Source organism: Aethalodelphis obliquidens, unplaced genomic scaffold, assembly GCF_003676395.1.
Source record: "Aethalodelphis obliquidens isolate GAN/ISIS:26980383/991018 unplaced genomic scaffold, ASM367639v1 scaffold25, whole genome shotgun sequence".
Classification (NCBI taxonomy): Eukaryota; Metazoa; Chordata; class Mammalia; order Artiodactyla; family Delphinidae; genus Aethalodelphis; species Aethalodelphis obliquidens.
Genome location: NW_020837969.1, coordinates 14,597,030 through 14,619,793, shown reverse-complemented (window position 1 = coordinate 14,619,793; position 22,764 = coordinate 14,597,030). Strand labels below are relative to the sequence as shown.

The following is a 22,764-nucleotide window of genomic DNA, read 5'->3' as shown; positions in this document are numbered from 1 at the left end:
CATCCTCTGCCTGGCCTCACAGGAGATCTCAATTCTCACAAAATGCAACCACAGTTGTTTCTTCTTCTAGACCTTTTTACCCCTTATCCCAGTCTTGCCTAACCCCTAACTGCAATGTTCTTGAACCTGAGAAACTTAAGTATTGGGTCTATAAGGAATTTAAGATAATCTAGTCCAACTCCTTCATTTAAGAGATAAAGAAATGGAAACAAAGGGATGAAGTGATTTATCCTCCCTCAAACAGCCAGGTCATAGCACAGCCAGCTCCAGAAAATAGATTGTTCTAGATTCCTGATATTTTTTTCCTTTTTTTTTCTTTCAAAATGATTTCAAATTTCAACACAGTTTTTCTGCCTTGATGCCCTGTTACCCTCAGTTATTTTAGGATGTGTTTCCTACAAGTAGTACCTTTTCCTACAAAGCTCCAATATAGTAATCAAAATAAAGAACTTAGTGGTAATATATTTCTACCATTTAATCCATGTTCATATCTCCCTAGTTGGCCAGAATATGTGTTTTAGCAAAAGGTTCAAATCTAAAACCCTATTGGGTGACCGTGTCATTTTAATCTCCTTCAATCTCAAAGAGTTTCTCAAAGTTTCCTTGGCTATCATGACATTGAGACTTTTGAAGATTACAGGCCAGCTATTTAGAAGGATGCCCTTCACTCTGGCCATCTGATGCTTCCTTATGATTACATTCAGGTCATATATTTTCGGTGGGTATCACCCACACAAATGTGATACTGTGTTCTCGGTGCAGCCTAGCAGTGTTGTATAATTTTGCTTTGTCTCATTTGGTAATGTTCAACTTGATCCCTTGGCTAAGTTGTTGTCTGCCAAGTTTCTTCACTGTAAAGTTACTCTCCGTCCCTCTGTGAAGGTACTTTAAGCCAGTAACCCATTCCTCATCAAAGTTTCTACCACTAATTAATATCCATGGATGTTTCTGGCCTGAATTATTGTTACGATGGCTGCCAAATGATTTTCTTCTTCCTTATACATTAATCAGTCAGTAGTTTACTGTAAGGAAAAGGCTGACTACCATTTTTTATTTTGATACTAAAATTGTCCCTTATTTGGCCACCTGGCTTCTCTGTCCTTTTGAAACGTCCTCACTGTTCTTTGAGTACTTCCTTATTTCTGGCATAATGAGATGCCTCACATTTATTTTGAAACTTCCCTGATCCCTCCCTAGAATCAGCCATTTCTCTGAGGAATCCTGGTTCTTTTACTGGAGCATGGAATTTACATGCCAAAATCTGGATGGCACAAGTGTGCCACTGCTCTCAGGCTCTCTCATTGCACAGAGCTAGTTAATGTATGTATGTATGTGCATGCACATACTGTATATGTACACATACACCTATGTATCTATCGAATATCTGTATATTGAAAACCATGAGTTCAAACCAATACCTCAATTCCAAAGTAACACCACAGAGTTTATTCCAGTTTTCTCCTTTTCCTTATTACCTACAATGAGAAACCTGTCTCTCTCTGTCTTTATTGTACTTATTTATTCACTCAGTCCCCCAGAAGGTAACCAATTCCCCATCAAACCACCTCCACTGCCAATCTTCATGTAGATGTTCTCTTCAGCACCCCCAGCCGCTGCTGCTACAGTCCCTGCACAGGTACCCTACACACACAGAGGCTTGGGCTCCAATATTCATGCACGGATGCTGCTGCCATAGCCTTTGCCTCCCACCAGGATGCTCTCAGTCACCTTGTTCTCGGTCTCCATGACCCATGGTGGGTCTCACCTCCAGCACCCACACACAGGCAGCCTCCTTCTCCCTCTTGGGCTCCGATGCTCCTTGCCAGGCTATATGCCCTTTGCACCCTCTGAAGCACAAACTCTCCCCCAAAAGTAGGAGGACTTCCACCTCTCAATTTTAAAACTTGCTATAAAGCCACAGTAATCAAAGCAGTGTGGTTAGCATAAAGATTTACATATAGATTAATGGAACAGAATAGAAAATTCAGAAATAAACTCATGTATTTATGGTCAATTGATTTTTGACAAAGAACCAAAGAAATTCAGTGGGGAAAGGATAATTTTTTCAGCAAATAGTGCTAGAATAATTGGATATCCATGCAAAAAACAGTGATAGTAATCATCATCTTAGCTCTTTATAACACACACAAAACTCAAGATGGATCATAGACCTGAATGTAAGACATAAAACTATAAATATTCTAGTGTAAACATGAGAGAAAATATTTTTGAAATTGGGTTAGGCACTTTTTTTAGATGTGACACTGAAGTCGTGATCTATAAAAGAAAAACTGATAAATTGGACTTCAGCTCCGCCTTGCCCACACAAAGACTTTCTCCTTCTCTAACTGACTTTCTCTACCCATTGCTGTCAAAGCCGCTGCCTCCTTTCAAGGAGGCCCCGTTCACCCGCTCTGATGCCAGCACCCCTCGCTGGGGCTTCCACAAGCATCCACCTGCCCCTCCCTAGACAGAAACCCGCTCATCCAAGTGGGTTTTAGAACCCCACCTCCGGCGGCACAGATGGTATCCTCAACTTGTTCAAGCATGCACAGGACAGAGTAATGCATCTTCTGGGGCTCTCAACAAATATTCATTGGCTGAGAAAAATATATTTTTGTTGCCAAATACATAGCAGTTCAATTGAAATTGAATTTCACATCATAGTTTGTGAGAGCTATAAATTATACGTTGTGAATCATAATTAATGAATTAAATACATATAAGGAATTAGATTAATAAATTTAACTCAAGAATATTCCAACAATTGTTCACTCCCATCATTTTGTTTTCTAGCCATGAGCACCAAAAACAATTCTTTTCTTTTAGTAGAAATTTTTAATGAAAAATCTATAATTAATATGTTGTTTTATTTTGAACTAAATCATTTCAATAGGCAGGGTGACACAGTTGTGGCTGAAATCTATGACATTGAATTGACAATAAAATATCTATTTTTTAAAAAATGATTTGATTTGAAATGGCCATAACCTTCTGTTATAATACTGGCCACTTAAAATGAATTTCTTCTTATGTCTCAGCATTTGCCAAACTGAAGGAAAATCTATTCTTATAATAAGCCCATACTGAAAATAAAAATTTAAAATAGTCAATGCCAGATATTAGAAGCCTAAGTCAATATAAACTATACCATTTTAATTTAATTTATAATTGAATACCTTCTAAAAACTTTGGTCATGATTTATTTTAATAGTGAAGTTTTGTTATGGTTTCTGCTGGTTTATGATTACCTAAATATTATGAAAGCCTCATAAACAATGCACTGTACATACAGAAAATAATGGAGACAGATGACCTGTTATAGCATTCAGCTTTTTTTTTCGGTACGTGGGCTTCTCACTGCTGTGGCCTCTCCCATTGCGGAGCACAGGCTCCGGACGTGCAGGCTCAGCGGCCATGGCTCACGGGCCCAGCCACTCCACGGCACGTGGGATCTTCCCGGATCGGGGCACGAACCTGTGTCTCCTGCATCGGCAGGTGGACTCTCAACCACTGTGCCACCAGGGAAGCCCAGCATTCAGCTTTTGAGGTGACTGAAACTTTACAAACCAGAAAATTGGGGGGAGGGACTGGGAACTGGTGGAAAGAAGACGGAGAGTTTCCATCTATCTACATTCATGAACTAAAATCAGTTCTGTGCAAAGTTAGACCAAGAAACAGAACACTGAAGAGGATGTGCGTGATAATTTAATGATATGCTTTGTACTGCACTGAATTTAACAAAACTGCATTTCTCTCGATCCACAATATACGTGGATATCCTTTGTCTAAATGTCTCAAACGGGCACTGCCTTCATTGTGTAGGTCTGGATAAATCTTTCTACTCTACAGACTGCATAAATATGAAATTTTGAGAGGCTGGGCCTCTTCTGCCTAAAATCTTGCTCAGCTAGTGAAAGCACTGAAGTTAGGTTTAGCTCCTTTCACTGCAGATGGTCATGTATTTCATAGCCCTTCTTCTAGAAAGAAGGCTTTTATCAATTCAACAGTGCCTCATGATCTTCACTCTGTTTATCAGGCATGCTCCCTCAAACGTTCTGGCAATTCAACAGCAGTTCCAGGTTTGGGTATCATTTGCAACTATCCTCTTCTTTCAAACAGGTCCTTGCATGTTTCCAGCCTTAGTCTGGTGATTCTCTATTATCAAGTAGTCTATAACAACACATATTGTGATGCTAACCAGATTAGCACGCTTTAATCACTATATTTCTGTGGCTTATTTTATATTAATTAAAGTTAGTAAAATTTCCTGCTAATTTAATTAATGAAGGCACTCATCTTTGACAACATCACCTTTCTTTCTTTTTTTTTTTTTTATGATTCAACATCACACTTTAATGTTTGCTTTTACTTATATGGTGGATAAAAAAGTTTTATTTGCCCTTTCAAATACTGATTTTTTTAAAGCACTTTACTGAAGTATGAATGACAAATAAAAAGCTGTACACATTTAAAACTTGATGAATTTGGAGATAAGTAGGGATCTATGAAACCATCACCACAATCTTTGCCATAAATATATCTATCATCTCCAAAAGTTTTTACTCACCCTATTTATTATTGTTATTAATTTTTCTAATAAGAACACAAGACCTACACTTTTAGAGTTTTTAAGTATACAATACAGTATTGTTAACTATAAGCACAGCGTTGTACAGTATATCTATAAGACTTATTTACCTTGTATAACTGAAACACTGTGCCCTTTGATTGATAATCTCTCCATTTTTTCCTCTCCTCTGCCCCTGGCAACTACCATTCTACTCTCTGCTTCTAAAAGTTTGACTATTTTAGATGCCTCATGTGAGTGGTGTCATGTAGTATTTCTCCTTCGGTATTTGCTCATTTCATTTAGCTTAATGTCCTCCAGGTTTATCCATATTGTCACATACAGCAGGATTTCCTTCTTTTTTAAGGCTGAATAATATTCCATTGGTTGTATATACCATATTTTCTTTATCTATTTATCCATCAATGGACATTTATGTTGCTTCCTCCATGTCTCAGCTGTTGTGAATAATTCTGCAGTTAACATGGTTGTGCAGATATCTTTTTGAGATTCTTATTTCAGTTCCTTTGGATATATACTCAGAAGTGAGATTCCTGGATTATATGGTAATTCTATTTTTAATTTTTAAAGGAACTTCCATACTGTTTTCTATAGCAGCTCCACCAATTTACACTCCTACCAAGGAATGTAAAAGGGTTCCCTTTTCTCTACATCCTCACCAGCATTTGTTATCTTTTTGAAAAATAAGTCATTCTAATAAGTATGGTTTTGGCTCACTGTGGTTTTGATTTGCATTTCCCTGGTGTTTAGTGATGTTGAGCACCTTTTCATAAACCTGCTGGTATATCTTCTTTGGAGAAATGTTTATTCAAGTTCTTTGCCATTTTTAGTTATTTGTTTTTTGCTATTGAGTTATAGGAGTTCCTTATATATTTAAGGTATTAACCCTTTATCAAATATATGGTTTGCAGATATTTTCACCTGTTCTCTAAGTTTCCTTTTCAGTTTGATTGATTTTTTTCTTTACTGTGCAGAATCTTTTTAGTTTAATGTAATCCTACTTGTCTATTTTTGCTTTTGTTGCCTGTGCTTTTGGTATCATAGCCAAGAAATCATTACCAAGGCCAATGTCAAGAAGCTCTTTCCTGTTTTCTTCTAGAAGTTTTATGGTTTCAGTTGTTAACATTTAAGTCTTTAATCTCTTTTGAATTGTTTTTTTGTATGGTGTAAAATAAGAGTCCCATTTTATTATTTTGCATTTGGATATTCAGTTTTCCCAACACCATTTATTAAAGGGAATATCCTTCCCCATTGTCTATTCTTAGCATCCTTGTTGAAGATCAGTTGACTGTATATGTGTGGTTTATTTCTGGGCTCTCTGTTCTGTTCCATGGTTTGCATGTCTGTTTTTATGCCAGTTCCATACTGTTCTGACTACTGTAGTTTTATAATATATTTATAAGTCACATATTATTTTCCTGATTTTGTTTAGTTGCTCATGTTCTCTTGTAGTTCACTGAGCATCTTTAAGATAACTACTTGAATTCTTTGTCAGGCAGTTTGTAGATCTCTATTTCTTTAGGGTTGGTTATAGGAACTTTATTTTGTTCCTTTGGTGATGACAACATCATCTTTCTTGCTTCATCCACATATTTAAACAGAGCCTGAAGCCTGCAGGTGATTCAATTAAATCACCATTCTAGAAGGCAGCAACTATGCCTATCTGTGACCAAGGACAAGCTGTCATTTCCTCATAAACTCTTTTATATAATGACAGCTGTGCCCATCAACACTAAAAAACTAGCCTCTTACTCAGCACCTCAAGTGATCTAGACTTGTAATAACTTAAATTTGGTCTGATTTCATATTCACAATCCCAACATAATACACTAAAATAATCATTTTAACCAACAAACTTGTCAGATAAAAATGAAATCAAGGAGCTGTGCTTGAATTGTCTACATGGAATTGAATTAATTGGTTAGTTTAGCTAAAAAGTCTATCCAAATTCTCAGATAAATCCAGGTTTATCTATCAATATATATGCTGAAATAAACACAACTCAGGTTAAACCCAATTTATAAATGAATTGTATTTGTAAAACTATTCGCTCAATTATTTTTTCCAATACAAACATCATTGGTAGCTGGTTTTCTTGGTTGGCCCAAAGAGTGTATTTAATCAATAACTACTGTTCTAACATAATAAAACTACTCACCAAAGCCATACAGATTGTGAGCAGGTCAACTTTACTTACTGGGCTATGCCCAGACTACTCAGCTTCCTTCCTCTTATTTGCTTCCAAGCTCACCTCTTTGCTAAAACATTCCAAGTGTTTTTATAACAGCAGCGGCAGCAGAAATTCTAATGCCAGTGGTGACCCACAGCACATGGAGAAAAAGACAATAATGAATTTTGACTCATGAATTTAGAAATATAGCTCTGTCTTCCCACCAAAAAAAACAGGTAGCTGCTTCTACTTCTTTTCCCCCCAGAAAAATACAGGAAAACACCTGTGTGACTTGTTTATCTGCACAAAAGTAGTGTATCCTAATGTCAGGATGCTTATCCCTTCAATGCAGCTCTAAGGTACAACCTTCGGATTTGGTCTGTGTGAACACTAGGATCTCTAACACTACCCTGTTCTAAAAGTAAATCATGTTAAGTTAGGAAACGATGGAATTGGGAATCCCTAATTATTCTTATTGAAGAAATATTTCTGGTTCTTTGGGTTTCCCCAAAGTTTTGTGATCTGAGGGAAAATTATAAGGAAATAGTTTATTTTTCTATATCTCACTCTAGGACTCGCTACCGGATGATATGTGGGGTCAGTGGATTGAGAATCTGTGTTCTCAGAAGTTCCAATGACATCCAGCTGGAATCATAAGTTCCAATGACAAAAGACTGTTGTTTAGAAATAACTGGTTTGGTACACCCAGAAACGTGATTCTCTTCACATTCAAAGCAGTTAACTCCTCCAGGCTGCTTAAAACTGTGGTGGACTGACCCCAGCAATGCCTTCAATTAGTTCATATATACCTGTATTCTCCTTTGGTAAAGCCCTCCCAGTGGATACTGGTTTTGGCTTTGTCACTTGCTTTGACCAGTGGGACATTAGCAAAAGTGAGATGAGCAGAGATTTCAGAAGCCTTTTCTCTTGCTTTTGTGGGTACCCTGCTGCCATATGGGAACAAGCTCAGTCTAGGCTGTTGTATGATGAGAAACACATGGCCCAGTTACCCACATTGCCCAGCTGACATCCAGTTAACAGAATGACCAGAAGCAGAATGACCAAGATGACTGGCAGGTGACTACAGACACATGACTGAGATCAGGAGAAAAACTGCTCAGCTAAGCACATCTCAGATTGCTGACTCAGAATTGTGAGTTAAACAAATGTTTTTTTTTTTTTTAAAGCCACTAGTTTTGAAGTGGTTTGTTATCTTGCAAAGGCTAACTTACACAAGAGCCAATAAAAAGTTCCTAACACATTTGTAGAGGTATAAAGGCAAAGATGAGTTCCCCCTTTTCATGATTCTTTTAGGAGTGGAAATTAAACCATTTCCTATAGTGGAAGGAGTGCTACTAGGATAAGATTTGGCTCCACTTAGAAAAGAAGAACAAAGTAGGAGGACTTTACTCAATTTCAAAACTTACTATAGGGCTTCCCTGGTGGTGCAGTGGTTGAGGGTCCGCCTGCCGATGCAGGGCACATGGGTTCGTGCCCCGGTCTGGGAAGATCCCACATGCCATGAGCGGCTGGACCCGTGAACCATGGCCGCTGAGCCTGCGCGTCCGGAGCCTTTGCTCTGCAACGCGAGAGGCCACAGCAGTGACAGGCCCGCGTACTGCAAAAAAAAAAACTTACTATAAAGCTACAATAATCAAGGCAGTGTGATTAGCATAAAGACTGACATACACATCAATGGAACAGAACAGAAAGTTCAGAAATAAACCCTTATATTTATGGTCAATTGATCTTTGACAAAGAGCCAAAGAAATTCAGTGGGGAAAGGATAATGTTTTTCAACAAATGGTGTCGGAATAATTGGATATCCATGCAAAAAACAGCAATAGCAATCATCACCTTAGCTCTTTATAACATACCACACACAAAAATCAACTCAAGATGGACCATAGACCTAGATGTAAGAGATAACACTATAAAAATTCTAATGAAAACATGAGAGAAAAATATTTTTGAAATAGGTTAGGCAAAGATTTCTTAGATATGACACTAAAATCATTATCTATAGAAGAAAAGTTGATAAATTGGACTTCATCGAAATTTTAAAACTTTTGTTTTTTAAATTTTTAAAATTAAAATACAAACTACAGACTGATAGAAAATATTTCAAATCATATATCTCATAAAGGACTTGTATACTGGATCTATAAAGAGCTTCTACAAGTCAATAATAAAAATCCAAACAACCCAATTTAAAAATGGGGAAAGGATTTGAATAGACATTTGTCCAAAGAAGATATATAAATGTCCAACAAGCATTTGAAAAGATGCTCAGCATCATAAATCACTAGATAAATGCAAATCAAAATCACAGTGAGAGGGGCTTCCCTGGTGGCGCAGTGGTTGAGAGTCCGTCTGCCGATGCAGGGGACACGGGTTCGTGCCCCAGTCCGGGAAGATCCCACATGCCGCGCAGCGGCTGGGCCCGTGAGCCATGGCCTCTGAGCCTGCGCGTCTGGAGCCTGTGCTCCGCAAGGGAGAGGCCACAACAGTGAGAGGCCCGAGTACCGCCAAAAAAAATCACAGTGAGATACCACTTCATATCCCCTAGGATGGCCATAATCAAAACCCAGACGATAAAAAGTATTGGCCAGGAAAATCTGGAACCCCCCGCACATCGTTGAAGCAAATGTAAAATAATACAATCACTTTGGAAAACTACTTCTCTTTCTTAAAAAAGGGTTAAACATAAACTTAGTATATGGCACAAAAATTCCATTATTGGCTATCTACCCAAAAGAAATGAAAACTGACATTTATACAAATATTTGTATCTGAAAATTTCAGAGCAGCGTATTCATGATAGCCCAAATTGGGAACAATCCAAATGTCTATCAACTGGTGAATTGATTGGAAAAAAAAAAAAAACAAAACAGCAATGTGGTATACCCATACACTGGAATACTATTCAGCAATTTAAAAAAAAGCTACTGATACATGCTACAACAACACAGGTGAACCTCAAAAACATTATGCTAAGTGAAAGAAGCATTCCAAAAATTGTATTGTATTCTACTATTTGATTTCTATAAATTTCTTACAAAAAGTAAATCTATGGGGCAGAAAAGACTCAGTACTTGCCTGGGACTGGAGATAGGTGAAGCGATTGACTGCAAATGGGCACAGGGAACTTATTGGGGTGATGGAAACATTTTAAAACTGGATTGTAGTGATGATTACACTGTTGTATAAATTCACCAAAACAACATTGATTTGCACACACACCTGCATTTTCACGTAAGTTACTAATACCTCAATAAAGCTTGACTGTTAAAAACAAACAAACTTTGGATTTCCTCTTGAAAGAGAGAAAGAAAAGGAACTGGGAAATACCTGAATAAATATGATTTGTAATTTGCCTATAGAGAAAATACGGTTTTTAAAAACTGACCCACTGTTATGCCTGTGTGTGTGCGTGTGTATGTGTATTAATGATCGATGTACTGAAATGATTACACTATTCTTTTCTTTTGGAGTTATGTTAAAGTGAAAACTTTCATAACATAATCACTCCAAGCAGGGGGGATTGGACAGCAGGGAACTTGTGGCTGCCCACAGCGTGTCTGGGAGGCCAGCAGGAGGACAGATGATATATGCATAACAGGTTGTAACCGTATCTGTGAAATCGCTTTCCTCAGCCCTCTCCCACTACCCATTCTGTCAGCATCCATCAGCACACCTGAGCATGGTCAACCCCCTTGGTCTGTCCAGATGCCCAGCTTCAGATTCACGTGAGGAATGTGAAGGTGGTCTTGATGGAGCATATGGTTCCATTTTGCTGATTTGGTCCAGTTGTTTGAAAACACATTGTCTTAAGTAGCATGCCATTTATCATATTTCACTACCTTTCAGGAGAGGTTTGAAGAGGAGAAAAACATACATTTTCCTGATGTAATCTTACTTTCCCAAATTTGAGAAATAAACCATTTTATTACTTTACAATGGAAAAGAAGATTGCACCCCATTTTTGTTTTACAACATTTATAAGAACATGCGTTGTTGTGATAAATTAAATCTGGCAAGGATTAAAAGAAAATTCTCCACCTAAGTAATCGTACAGCTTAAAGCAACATCCGTAGGTCAACTAACCTATACCTCTGCCAAAGACAGACTGTGCTTAAAAAACCGCACCCAGACAAATGAAAATTTATTCTATTTTTAAAGATTTCCCAGGGAGAGGATCATAGGAATTTTTGCCCCTTAAGGTATTTAGTCTGCCTGAAAAATTCATTTTACATAGGAACATGATAGAAACAAAGAGAATACGATCGTCTGGCTGCCAAATCCAAGGACTTTTATTAATATTTTCATCATTCTGAAATACAAAGGACAAAGTGGAAGATAAAATTCATGCACTATGTCTGCTGTGTTTCTGATTAATGAAACAGACCCTTATATTTTGTTAAGGTTAAGTAAGCGAGCCTAGTCAAGAAGCTGAGTTTTGCATTTTAATTTAGGGAATCTCAACAATAAGAAGTCTGCTGAACATAAGAAGTTAAAGCCAAGAACTGTTTTCTCTATAATTCTACTATGCTTTTCCCCAGCTATTGCACTAAAGGAATTGTGGTTTAGCTAGTAAGAGATAGTTTCACTAATTTAAAGTATTTATGGGTCATTGTCAATTTTTACTCTGAGATACAGAACATCCTCCAGCATAAATGGAAAAGTCAGCTCACAAGTGGTTTAAAATGAGGAAGACTGAATTACAAAAAAGTCATTTGAATATATATAAAATATAAATAAGCTCCTGGGCATATTTTAATTTAAAAGAAATCAATGTTTTGCTAAAATAATTTTAATTACTCAAATTGCCCATTGTCATTATGAGCTAAGCCTCATTCTTTTTCTAATTAAATGTGATCATTTGCTTAAGTTGTCCTCCTCTCAATGGGTAATGGGCACAAACTGACCTTGTGAAAAGAACTAACTTCCAAAAAAATGAATATTTCTCTTCATTTCAGGTTGTGATTAAACAAACAAATGGAGGAAGGGCAGGGGGGTGGCATGGAGGTTGAGCCAGCTTTCTAAATGCCCAGGGCATCAGAGAAAAAGCTTACTCCATGCATATCTGACGTAAGGGCAACAACAGGGAAACAACCAAGAGAAAGCCTGTCTGTCTGAACAAAGAGCTAGTTTGCTGGCCAGCTCAGCCCAGATCTGGGCTCTGAGCTCCTTCAGGAGGCTGCTCTGCAGGAATTGCCCACTTTGTCCTCGTGGCCACGACCCTCTCTCTTCCCTTCCCTCACCTTCGCCCGCCCATATATAAATAAATGTATGAAAACTCCAAAGTAGAGTTCTGTCTAAGGTAAATATTTAACCTTTATCTCGCCCATATTTGCCATCGCACTCAAAAGATATTCCCATACGTATTAGTCATTTTACTTCCTTGTAAGTCATGTCCATGGTATTTTTAAGAAGTAGAGGAGCATGCTGGGAATGGGAGATATCAGCGGGTCCCTGATGCTGAGGTGGATGGGAAAGAAGAGGCCGGCCCGCCTACCCAGTGCTTTGAGACAATGCCAATGGCTTCTGCTTCGTAACACTTAGGTCAGGAAGAAACTCAGATGAATCTACCTCTAAGAGGGAATGGGGAAACCTGGGGATGTGGTCCTGACAGGGAAAGGTGACCCCAGTGAGGATGACAGTGACCACACCAACTCATGCCCAAGAGCAAAGAGAGAGCAGGGCTGCCGTCTGCTCACTTGGAATTCCAGGCGCCATGTAATCTGCCCAGTGCTGGGTGGAAGTTCACGCGTAATGAGAAGCATTTGGGCATCAAGTGTCTGGATGCTCATATGCTCTTTGCATGGGCACAGAAACTATGTGCCAGGCTAGTCTTAAGATTCCACAAAGGAAACTTCAGAGTTCTAAAAAAGTGGGGCTATAAACTGGCTTGGAAATCTTTGATTGCCTTAGAAGTAGCACAGAGTAGAGGAAAGCCAGAGATAAACATTGGTTTTCATCATAAGGCACTTTTTTTTCTAGATGAGAGAGAATCTATTGAACAGAGATGAAAATATTCTCTTCAAAGTTTGGTTAATTCACTGAGGATTTGAATAAGTCTTCATAACTCTAGGTTAAAGAAAATGTGCAGTAAGCTAGAATGTTCATATACAACATGGAGAGCCATAAGCAGAAGGGGGTAGAAACTGCTACAGAAGATTTTGGGTTAGCTGTAAAGAAGAGGTTTCTATAAAAAAAGTTGCAAAACTTAACTAATTTGAGGTGAAGATTATTAAACCCATCCCACAGAGTCTTTAAACGGAGAGTAAGTAGTATATTCAAGCCAAGAATTAGAATCTCGTAATTAAAAATCCTGTGTGCTTTAAAAATGTCCGGCATTAAAATATATGCTTTGCGTGAGCTTTCTGTCTTAAACATAACAAGAGTTATCTGAGGTAGTGTTTTTTATTATTATTATCATTATTATTTACCAACAAATACACTGAAAATTAGAATAGTAAAATAAATAACCTAGAATTATTGATCTCATGATTATTGGAGTAAGGATTTGAACCCAAGTTTATCTGATATTAACAATTTTGCTTTATTATTTCCCTATTGTGATTCTCAAAGATTTGGATTTTTATGAATGCTTGATAGCTCTCAGCTCAGGACATTCCCTGTTGTCATGACTAAAGAATCTTAGCCTGTGAAAGGCTAGGACTTAGATCATAGCTGATATCAGAGTTCTCCCACTAGAGCCTGGGAGAATTCAGGGGCCCAGATTGAACAAGAGCCTGCAGAACTAGTTGTCATGAGTCTACAACGTACTGATTCATTCCCTTTCTCCAGCCCTTATGCTCTAAATCCATCATTAAGTCTCAATGTGCATGTAGGTTTGAGCTCCTATCTGTGTTAGGTGCGGTTCTCTGGGAAACAGATCTGAGATGAAGACTTGCATGCAGGAGGTTTATGGTACCAATACACATGGATAATTGAAGGAAGCAGGGTGGGGTGGATGGAAGTTGAATTGTGACGCAGTTCCAACAAGGCTTGCCAACCCTTCAGCTGCCAACACTCCCAGAAGTTGGTGGAATAAATGCCTTTGTTCTAAAGGGGGTGGAGGGAAAGTGGCACTCACAACTTCCACAACATGCCTTCTGTGCATCTGCTGAGACCAGTTTGACTCAACAAAGCAGACATGGCTAATTCAGCAAGCAGTAGACTCTGGGCCAGCAGCCTGCCAACAGTGGCACTGCAACCTATCTAACGCAGGGTCACTAGTTCCAAGAAGCAAAGCCACACCCATGAAGTGTTGCATTTCTTAAAGAGCCAGAGGTGAAAACAAAAATAAAATCACCAGCAAGGATATACCTGTGTACGTTGGCAGACGTGATGAAGGTTATGGTCTATGCTTGAATTAGAGATGTTCTGTGGAAGAGCAAAACTGTGCCCAGCCCTCCCTTTGGCCCTGCACTTATGACAGGGGCTCCATAGAACATCTGAGAAGGGGAGAAATGGAGAAAAATTATTTGATATCAACCCAGAGTGAGCCAAAGCATCACATCCAGACACAACCTGCTAGGATAGCTCATTATTAAAAAGGAAGCTAATCTCTGGGTTGAACACATTCTTATATGCCACACTAAATTTATTTTATTAAAGAGTGTTGTTGGAACACTTTCTCTAAGTGTTTTCCAAAGATCAAATGTTAAATCCGATTACACCCTAAGGTTCTTTGTCTGCAAATAATGGGCATGGCCAGGAGAGCTTTCATTCAATCAATAAAAAATTTATTAAACACCTACTATGTACCAAGCACTAGTCTATTCACTGGAGGCCAAAAAATTACTGACATAGTGTTTTCTGATATCAAAAATCTTATGTATTGAAGACACATAAACAGCTAGTTATAAAGCAATTTGATAAATTCTACAATAGTAACACGTACAAATTGCCATGGGAGCCCAAAGGAAGAAGTAATAAGAGAGGCATGACAATAACACACTTGGAAATAATGGCAGGTGTTGAATATAAGAAGCATAGTGAATTCCTAGAGCCCTGTAGTCTAGCAGCCGTTAAACTAACACCATTGCTGATTTTAATGTCATCCTTGCAAGGGCAGCAGGAGCAATTCTGGGGTAACGGTAACAGAAAAAGCAGAGGGGGACAAATGCTCAAGTTAGCTAGGTTTTCTAAAATTTTTTTCTATAGAATCTAAACACAACTTTACATTTTCCTTCAAAGAATGCAGTTATAAAAAAGAACGTAAGTACAGTTAAACCACCCAATCCTTTAACCACCTTCTTTTTCTTTTGTAGTAATCTCAGAAATTCTGATTTACATATACCTTATTACCAAAGAAAATTGACCTTGATTTCAAAACCACTATTTAACAACTCACCCAGACCTACACTACCTACCCTCCACAACTGCTTCCTTTAGAAAAGAAGAGCTATTTCTTGCTTAGGATTTCTTGCATGCATCAACAGCTTCATTTTTGTTTATAATTTTTTAGATGGCAGTTAGGAAACAAGAAAGGACTCACCTCTTTGAAAAACAATGTAACGTCTGGCTAGGTGTTTATTCCGCCGCCTGGGAAAATGATTTCAGATGGTCTGTTGTGGATTGCCCAGACTTCCTCAGCTCCCTCCCGCTCAGGAAAAAATTCCTTTCCTGGGGTAGTAAGTTGAGAGAGGAGAGCTGTGTAACATTAGACAGTGAGCACCTGTCCTCCAGAGCTTCCGGCAGATTCTTCATCACGAGTAGCCTAGAAGCAGTTTAGAGTCATCCTTTTTCCATGAAGGATGTGGTAAAATCTGGGACTTTTAAAATGGACAAAATTGGTATGTAAATATTGTAATCTCAAATCAAACTTGACTGGGAGGGGAAGGAAGTAAGGAGAGATGGGGAAACATTTCTACCAGTTTAGAACTGTGCATGAGGCTTTGAGAGTTATGCACTCCTAATAACTGAGGACAACCTTCTGATAAAGTTCTAAATGCATTGTTAATGTTAGAAAGAATTAAATAAGTGATATTTATATAAGAAAACCTTTGTTTTCATTCTGTACTGTTTTATTATTTGATTTTTATGAGACACAGTTTTCAAAAGAGTGAAAATTTGCCAAAAGAATGAAAAACAGAAATGCGTGAAAATGTTTTCACATGGAGTACCCACTTTGTAAAGCCCCATCTAGCCTGGTACCTCTCTCTCATGATAATTATGCCCTGTGTTTCCAGCAAGCACCAGTCTCCTCTTGGCCTGCTGAGGTTGGGATGACCTTGGTTAGAGGGCAAAGGCAGAAAGGAGACGAAGGCATGCACAGAAACAATGACTGAAGAAGACAAACTTGAATTGCAAAGCAGTCTAGCAGGACCAGCAAAATGGGCCAGTGCACTGTCTGTCACAGTGCGTACTGCAGCTGTCTGCGCTGACAGAAACAGCCCACAGCAGCCTCTGAATTACAGGCACACATTGCTGTCGCTCAGCCACACCCCACAGCAAGCATTCTTCCATGTAAGTTGATAAAACAATGAGAAAATAACTGTTGGCAAACCAGTTTATTAGACTCCTTTGAGAAGAATAATAATGATAATATTAATACTTCCATTTGCTGGGATTCTAGAACATGTCAAGCATTGGAATGGGCACTTGAAAAACATTACCTCTAAATATAATTCTGTAAAATAAGTAACCCATTCCTTAGAAAATTAAATGCCTCTAAGTTAAATGACTGAACTGTGTTCACAAAATTACCAAGTTGCAGAGGCTGTATTTGAACCTAATATTTCTGACTCCCCCAGGTTTTCATATTTATCACTATGGATCCCTTAAATAATAATGCTGTCAGGTATCATTTATTGAGCACCTATTGTGTACCTATTAACTTTACATATATCATTGTATTTAATCCCCAATGTAGTCTTTGATATCAGGTAATGTCATTTCCATTTAAAAAAATCTCATATAAAGGTAAAATATTTGTCTAAGTAAGGTTTGGGGATAGTTAGTTATTATCTGGGGATAGTTATTATCTATATTATAGTGCAGGCATGATGTATCTTTGTTTCCTACTTTTGTTCAGGAAAAGATTAAATGTAATATTTTCTACATCTTGATAATTCTATAAGGCTCTCTAGAAATATTATCTAACATTGTGCTCCTTGTACATCTTTTACCCACAGAGAAGAATGACTGCATTAAACTGATGATAGTGATTGAGAGAACAAGTTTTAGAGTCATCCCAAACTGGTTTAGAATCCAAGGTGGGTCGTTTATGAGCTCCATGACGACCCTGTAGATACTATTTAATCTTTCTAAGCTTCTATTTCCTTAGTTATAAATTATAGATAATAACACCTAACTCATAAGTATTTGTATTTTACAAATCAAATCAGACAATGTCCATAAAACACTTAGCACAATGTCTGGCATCTACTAAGTGAAAAATAATTGGTAGCTGTAGTTATTTTAAAACAACAATAATCACATTTTATTGACTGTATCAGTTAATTTTCGATATAGCTGCTTTAAAAGGAAAAAAAATAGCATTGCCTAACAAAGATAGATATGAACTTCTCTCTCATGTAAAAAAGCACAGAACAGACCAGGACATACATGGTGACTCTGTGGTGTCATTAAGGACACCCAGGATGTTATCTTTGTTCCATTACCTAGACGATTGCTTCCATTCTCAAGATCACCTCATGGTCCAAGGTGACTTCTGAAGCTTAAGCCAGCTCATCTGAATCTTGTGTCTGAAGGAGAAAAAGAAAGAACAAGAAAAAAAGGGACCCCTTGAAGCTGAGTCAGCTCCCTTAAAGCTACCTTCCCATGGTCCCATGCAATTCATCTGCTTCCACTTCATTTACTAGATCTTAGTTACATGGCCACACTATGCTACAGGGAAACTAAGACATATAGTCTTTTATTCTAAAGCTAAAGTATCAGGATTTGTTTCTAAGGTAGAAGGGGTAGATGGATGTTGGAGAAGGCAACTGACAGTCTCTGCCACACTGGATAAGAATGATACTACCCTGATCATAGCATGTCAGGGCTGATGGAATATTAGCGATATCTTAGTTCCATCATTTTATTTAAAAGATGAGTAAACTGTCATTCAGGGAGATAATAGGATGTATGAAGGATTGCATGATGAATCAGAGGCAGTGCCCAAATAGAACTCAGATCTCCTGACTTCCGGTCCAATGTACTCTCCGTCAACTTCACTGTCTTTCTAATAAATGACTGGTTTTTTCTAATGTCCTTTTAGAGGGATGTGACCTAAATATTTTAAGGCTTCCAGCTCTTGTTTCATCCTTCACATTAGTTAACAGTGGTCATTATTCAATTTGCCATTGTAAACTCTGTAATTGCTAACAGCCATTTTACCAAGGCAAAAAATATATTTCTGTTATTTGCTCTACAGGTATTATTTTCTAAGCCTTTATTCTGTTACTCTCCTCTGAGTCCATTTTATTGTTCTTTCAGTCTAAAATTTATCCCCTGAAGAGGTACTTTGCTCTTCCTGAGGTTACAGCCAGGGAAATATTATACAGTCTGTAATTTGCAAGCTTGTGTTTTTATTAAAGGAAATTTAGTTCACATGTTTCTATCTCATTTAAACTAAAATCTGTGAAATACTAGAGTGCTATTTGATATCTATGCACTCCTGAGAGCCTTTTAAATAGGCTTTGAAATAACTTTTTATTTTTAGAGACAGGAAGCTATGCAATGCTAAAAGCATCCTAATAAATGGACACAAGCAGTGAAAGATTAGAATTGTAAGTGCAGGCCAGTGAATTTTAAATGAATCCTAAATTAGAGTGATTTCTCTAGCTCCTAATTAAAGAGGTTTTAGTCACAGACAAAGAACAAAAAGCATAAAAGAACACGTGGCATAAGGAAAGAAATCATAATTATTTAGTTGGGAGGAAGATGTGTTAGAAAAAAAATTTGTGTAGTCACATTAGCTTGTCATATCTTCCAGGCATGATTTCAAAGGGAAACAAGAATTCCTTTCCGCTCTCTAGAAACCTGGATTTACCTCAATCACCGATTCCTTTGAAAATGATTTAATAGGGAATTTCAAATTTTAACAAGCTGTCTCATGGAAAAATGTTAATCCTAAATTGAAGAAAAATGACAACAAGCTATAAATAGAGCCTGGAAAAAATCTCTTTTAAAACATATTATATATACGCATGTATATTTTAAAAGTTACAGAAGGATATACACCCAGATATTAATATTAAATATCTTGAGTCATAGAATTGTGAGGAATCCCCCCCTTTTCAGTCTATATTTTTTTCTAAGAGGAAGAATATGTCTGTTCATATTTTAATTCTAAACGACACAGCTAGCTGATGACAAACAACTGATTTTGAAAGAAATAAAATAGGCTAATTCTCAAATTTTAATGAAAGAACAAAATGCATACAGTGACAGGTTTATATTGTGTGAACAGAATATCTATTGTATTTGGGGAAGTTATGGCTGCATTTATCCAACAAAACATCTGGTCCTTCTAAGGTGTCAGAATTTGTCTGCTCTTAGTTTTATAAAATTTGAAAAAAAAAGAGCTTTGTTTTCCAGATGTCCATATGATGGTACTATTAATTATACTATGCTATATTGGGGAACAAATGAAAAACAGAAAAGTAATAGTTCATTTAAAAATAAATCTGTATTCTGTTATATTTGAAGCATAGTAACACAAGTAAATGGCATATATTATTTATTCGGTCTGAGAACAATGGCAATGTTCATGGCACGTATTGATTCTAACCCCTGGCAATAATTCCAAATATCTTAGGGAGCTGAGAATGGGAACGTCTGGTGAATCCACTTGGGTTCCTGCCCTCTCCACTGTGTGCACAGCCTGAATTATCAGCACCTTTGTTAATGAAAAGAAATTTCCCCAGAAGTCGGCCTTATCCTCACATCCTCCTTGCCCTTTTGCCGGTGCTTTCTCTCACCTGCCTGTCCCCTCCTGTGCTAAGGAGCAGAAGACAGTGATAGGAGATGGAGATCCAGAAAGAGCCAAAAAATAGGGCACTGAGTAAAAAGAGTGTTAGGTGATGTCTCATGCAGTAAAGATCAAATAGAGGTGTTGACCACCTCCTTCAAAGCTCTTCTCCCAGGTGGTGCACAGTACCTCACACCCTTGAGCTGCCCCAGCCATAGACTAAACCCCGTGCTAATTGCAGACACTGCAGCCTCCAATTCCTGCTGTGATCTGCTCTTCTTCCACATGTAATGGGAATCTAGTCTGAGCATAGACTATGTCCTGTCTGTATCTATTTCTCATCAAACCTGATAAACTAATAGCAGAGCCCAACAGGAGTCTGTATCCATTGGGCTGATAATCTTCTGGGAAAATAACCCAATTATGCAGAATTCAAATACTTTATCTCAGCCATGGAAGATACACAAAACTGTCTCTCTGAGGTTTATTTGAATCTCCTTCCAAGGTGCCTTCCAAGAAAGAACTCATCCTACAACCTTATGAGCTGACTGGTCACCATTCTTAGGAGATTCAAAATGAGTAATGATTGAATACTATTATCAGTTAGATTCGTTCCCAGTCCATTTTCAAAGGAAAAAGAGAGCTGTGAGTCAAAGGTGAAAACCCTGCATCCTGAAATCTCTGCAAGTCATTGGGGCGCAGCAAAGTCACTTCAAGAGACCATGTCATCTCAAGTAGATTATGACTCAAAGGAAAGTAAGGTAGAGTGGCAGGGGAGTCAAGCAAAGAACAGGGTGCCCAGGGGTAAACAGATTATGGCCCAGAAATGCAGACTCTCTGCTTGCAGTTTAGATTTCTTGGCTGATCAAACAACTTACCAAGTCTTAAGCCAGCAAAAAAGAAGTGAGAGTTGATATTTCCACCCTGTTATGTTTGCCTCTTTGTGGTCAGCCTGCTTGCCAGGAGAGAGCAGCTGGCTCATGGTCAGCACTCCCTCCCTTGAAAATTTTCACTTGAGAAAAGCCTAAGGATGATGCACAGGGGAAATAAAGCATAGATTCCAAAACTTCAGATGTTACACTATTTTTTAAGTCTCTGGTCTGTTAAAATGAACCAAAGAACTTACTCTTAAATTATGCTAAATTCACTCCCTGGGCAATTTCTGGGTTTCATCATTCTGGATGTCTACCTCTTTTGATCCAATGATTCTAGAAATTGACTGCATTTTGCAGGGATAATTCGCCAGAGACTGTGGCTTCTCTTGGTTCACCCATCATCTGCTTGTGTATCCTGATGCATGAGTGAGCAGAAGACCAAGTGCCAAGACCCAGGCTACCTTATTCCTTCCTGAGGACTGGCCACTGACCACTGTGTACTGAGAGGAACACCATGCCCAGCTTGCACAGGCTGTCTTGCCTATAGCCCAACCAGCCCCACGGATCCTTAACTGCCTTCCCCTGGGACCTTTCCAAAAGCTCTGAGTAAGACTTTCCTCAAGCCCCAGGACTTATGCCTGACCCTATCCACATGACTTTCTGTAAGGGATGACCTCTCAGAATTATGGGATTGGGATGTCCAGAAGCAAATGCATCTTGCGAAATGCCTAAGAGACACAGAGTATAGAAATTTTATCAGGAGAGAAGAAAACTGAGTCCAGAATAGGTTTCATCACTGTATTAGTTTCCTGTTGCTGTTGTAACAAATTGCCACAAACTTAGTAGCTTCAAACAATACAAATTTTTTCTCTAACAGTTCTGGAAGTCAGAAGTCCAAAATCAGTCTCACTGGACTGAAGACAAGCTGAAGGCAGGGCTGGTTCCATCAGAGAGTCAAGGGGAAAATCCGTTTCCTTGCTTTTCCCACTTCTAGAGGCCACCTACATTCCTTGGCAGGTGGCCCCTCCTCCATCATCAAAACCAGCAGCCTAGTGTCTGGCTTCTGTCTTCACAGTAGCTTCTTCTATAATAAAATCTCCCTCTCCTGCTCTCCTATATGGATCCTTGTGATTACATTTAGGGCCCACCAGGATAATCTCTCCATATGGAGACCCTTAACTTTATCATACTGGCAAGGTCACCTTATAAGGTCACACTCAAAGGCTCCGGGGATTAAAATATGAGCATTTTGGAGGGATCATTATTCTATCCAGCACAACCAGAAAATAAGGATGTTTATGGTTGTATTAAGCAAGGTTCTCCAAGAAACATAACAAATGGAATATATACATATAATATTATACATTAATTAATACCGTATTAAATACCTTAATACTATATATTTATTAAATATAGATACATCTAATATATAGTCGATATTATAATTATATAATATATATCTAATAACCATAAATTGTTATGTTTAATTATATATTTATTTTACAAATATGCCATATTTGTATTGCATATTTATATTTTAAATATACTATAATTTTACATCCAGAAAGAGCTAGTATATAATTATATTTCTAAAAATACTGTTATAATATATATCTAGAAAGAGATTTAATGTAAGGTATCAGCTCACGTAATTATGGAGGCTGAGATGTCCCACTGCTGTCTGCAGGCTGGAGATCCCCTGAAAGCCAGTGGTGTAGTTCATAGGCCTGAGAGCAGGAGAGCAGATTGTGGATGGTGTAGATGCCAGTCCGAGTGTGAAGGCCTCAGAATCAAGAGGGCTGAGGACAGAAGATCAGTGTCTCAGTTCATCAGTCAGGCAGAGAGTAAATCCAACCTTCCATCACCTTTTTGTATTCCATCCCTCAGGGGATTGGATGATCTCACCCACACTGGGGAAGGCCATCTGCTTTACTCAGTCCACCAATTCAAATGCTTATCTCTTCCGGAAGCATTTTTACTGATTCAGAAATAATGTTTAACTAGTTATATGGGCTTCCCTTGCCCCAGTCAAGTTGACACACAAAATTAACCATCACAATGGTGCAAGATATTTTATTCTAATAGACATTTTATACTCTATAGATATATACCATATGATTCTTGGACTGTAAATGACCCTATATTTTACAGTTACTGGAAAGAAAATAGATAAATCCTTGTCATTGGTACCTGATTT

At 38.1% G+C, this 22,764-nt stretch overlaps 1 long non-coding RNA gene across 1 annotated transcript; it reads right to left on the bottom strand.

Annotated features, from left to right (window-relative positions):
* Nucleotides 1-15,013: 15,013 nt before the first annotated feature.
* LOC113628972 (uncharacterized) lies at nt 15,014-22,359 on the bottom strand. The gene is made up of 3 exons (XR_003436306.1): nt 22,216-22,359; nt 17,399-17,482; nt 15,014-15,492 (listed from the first exon to the last, which is right to left on the bottom strand). It is a non-coding gene; the product is annotated as an uncharacterized LOC113628972 (long non-coding RNA).
* Nucleotides 22,360-22,764: the final 405 nt, after the last annotated feature.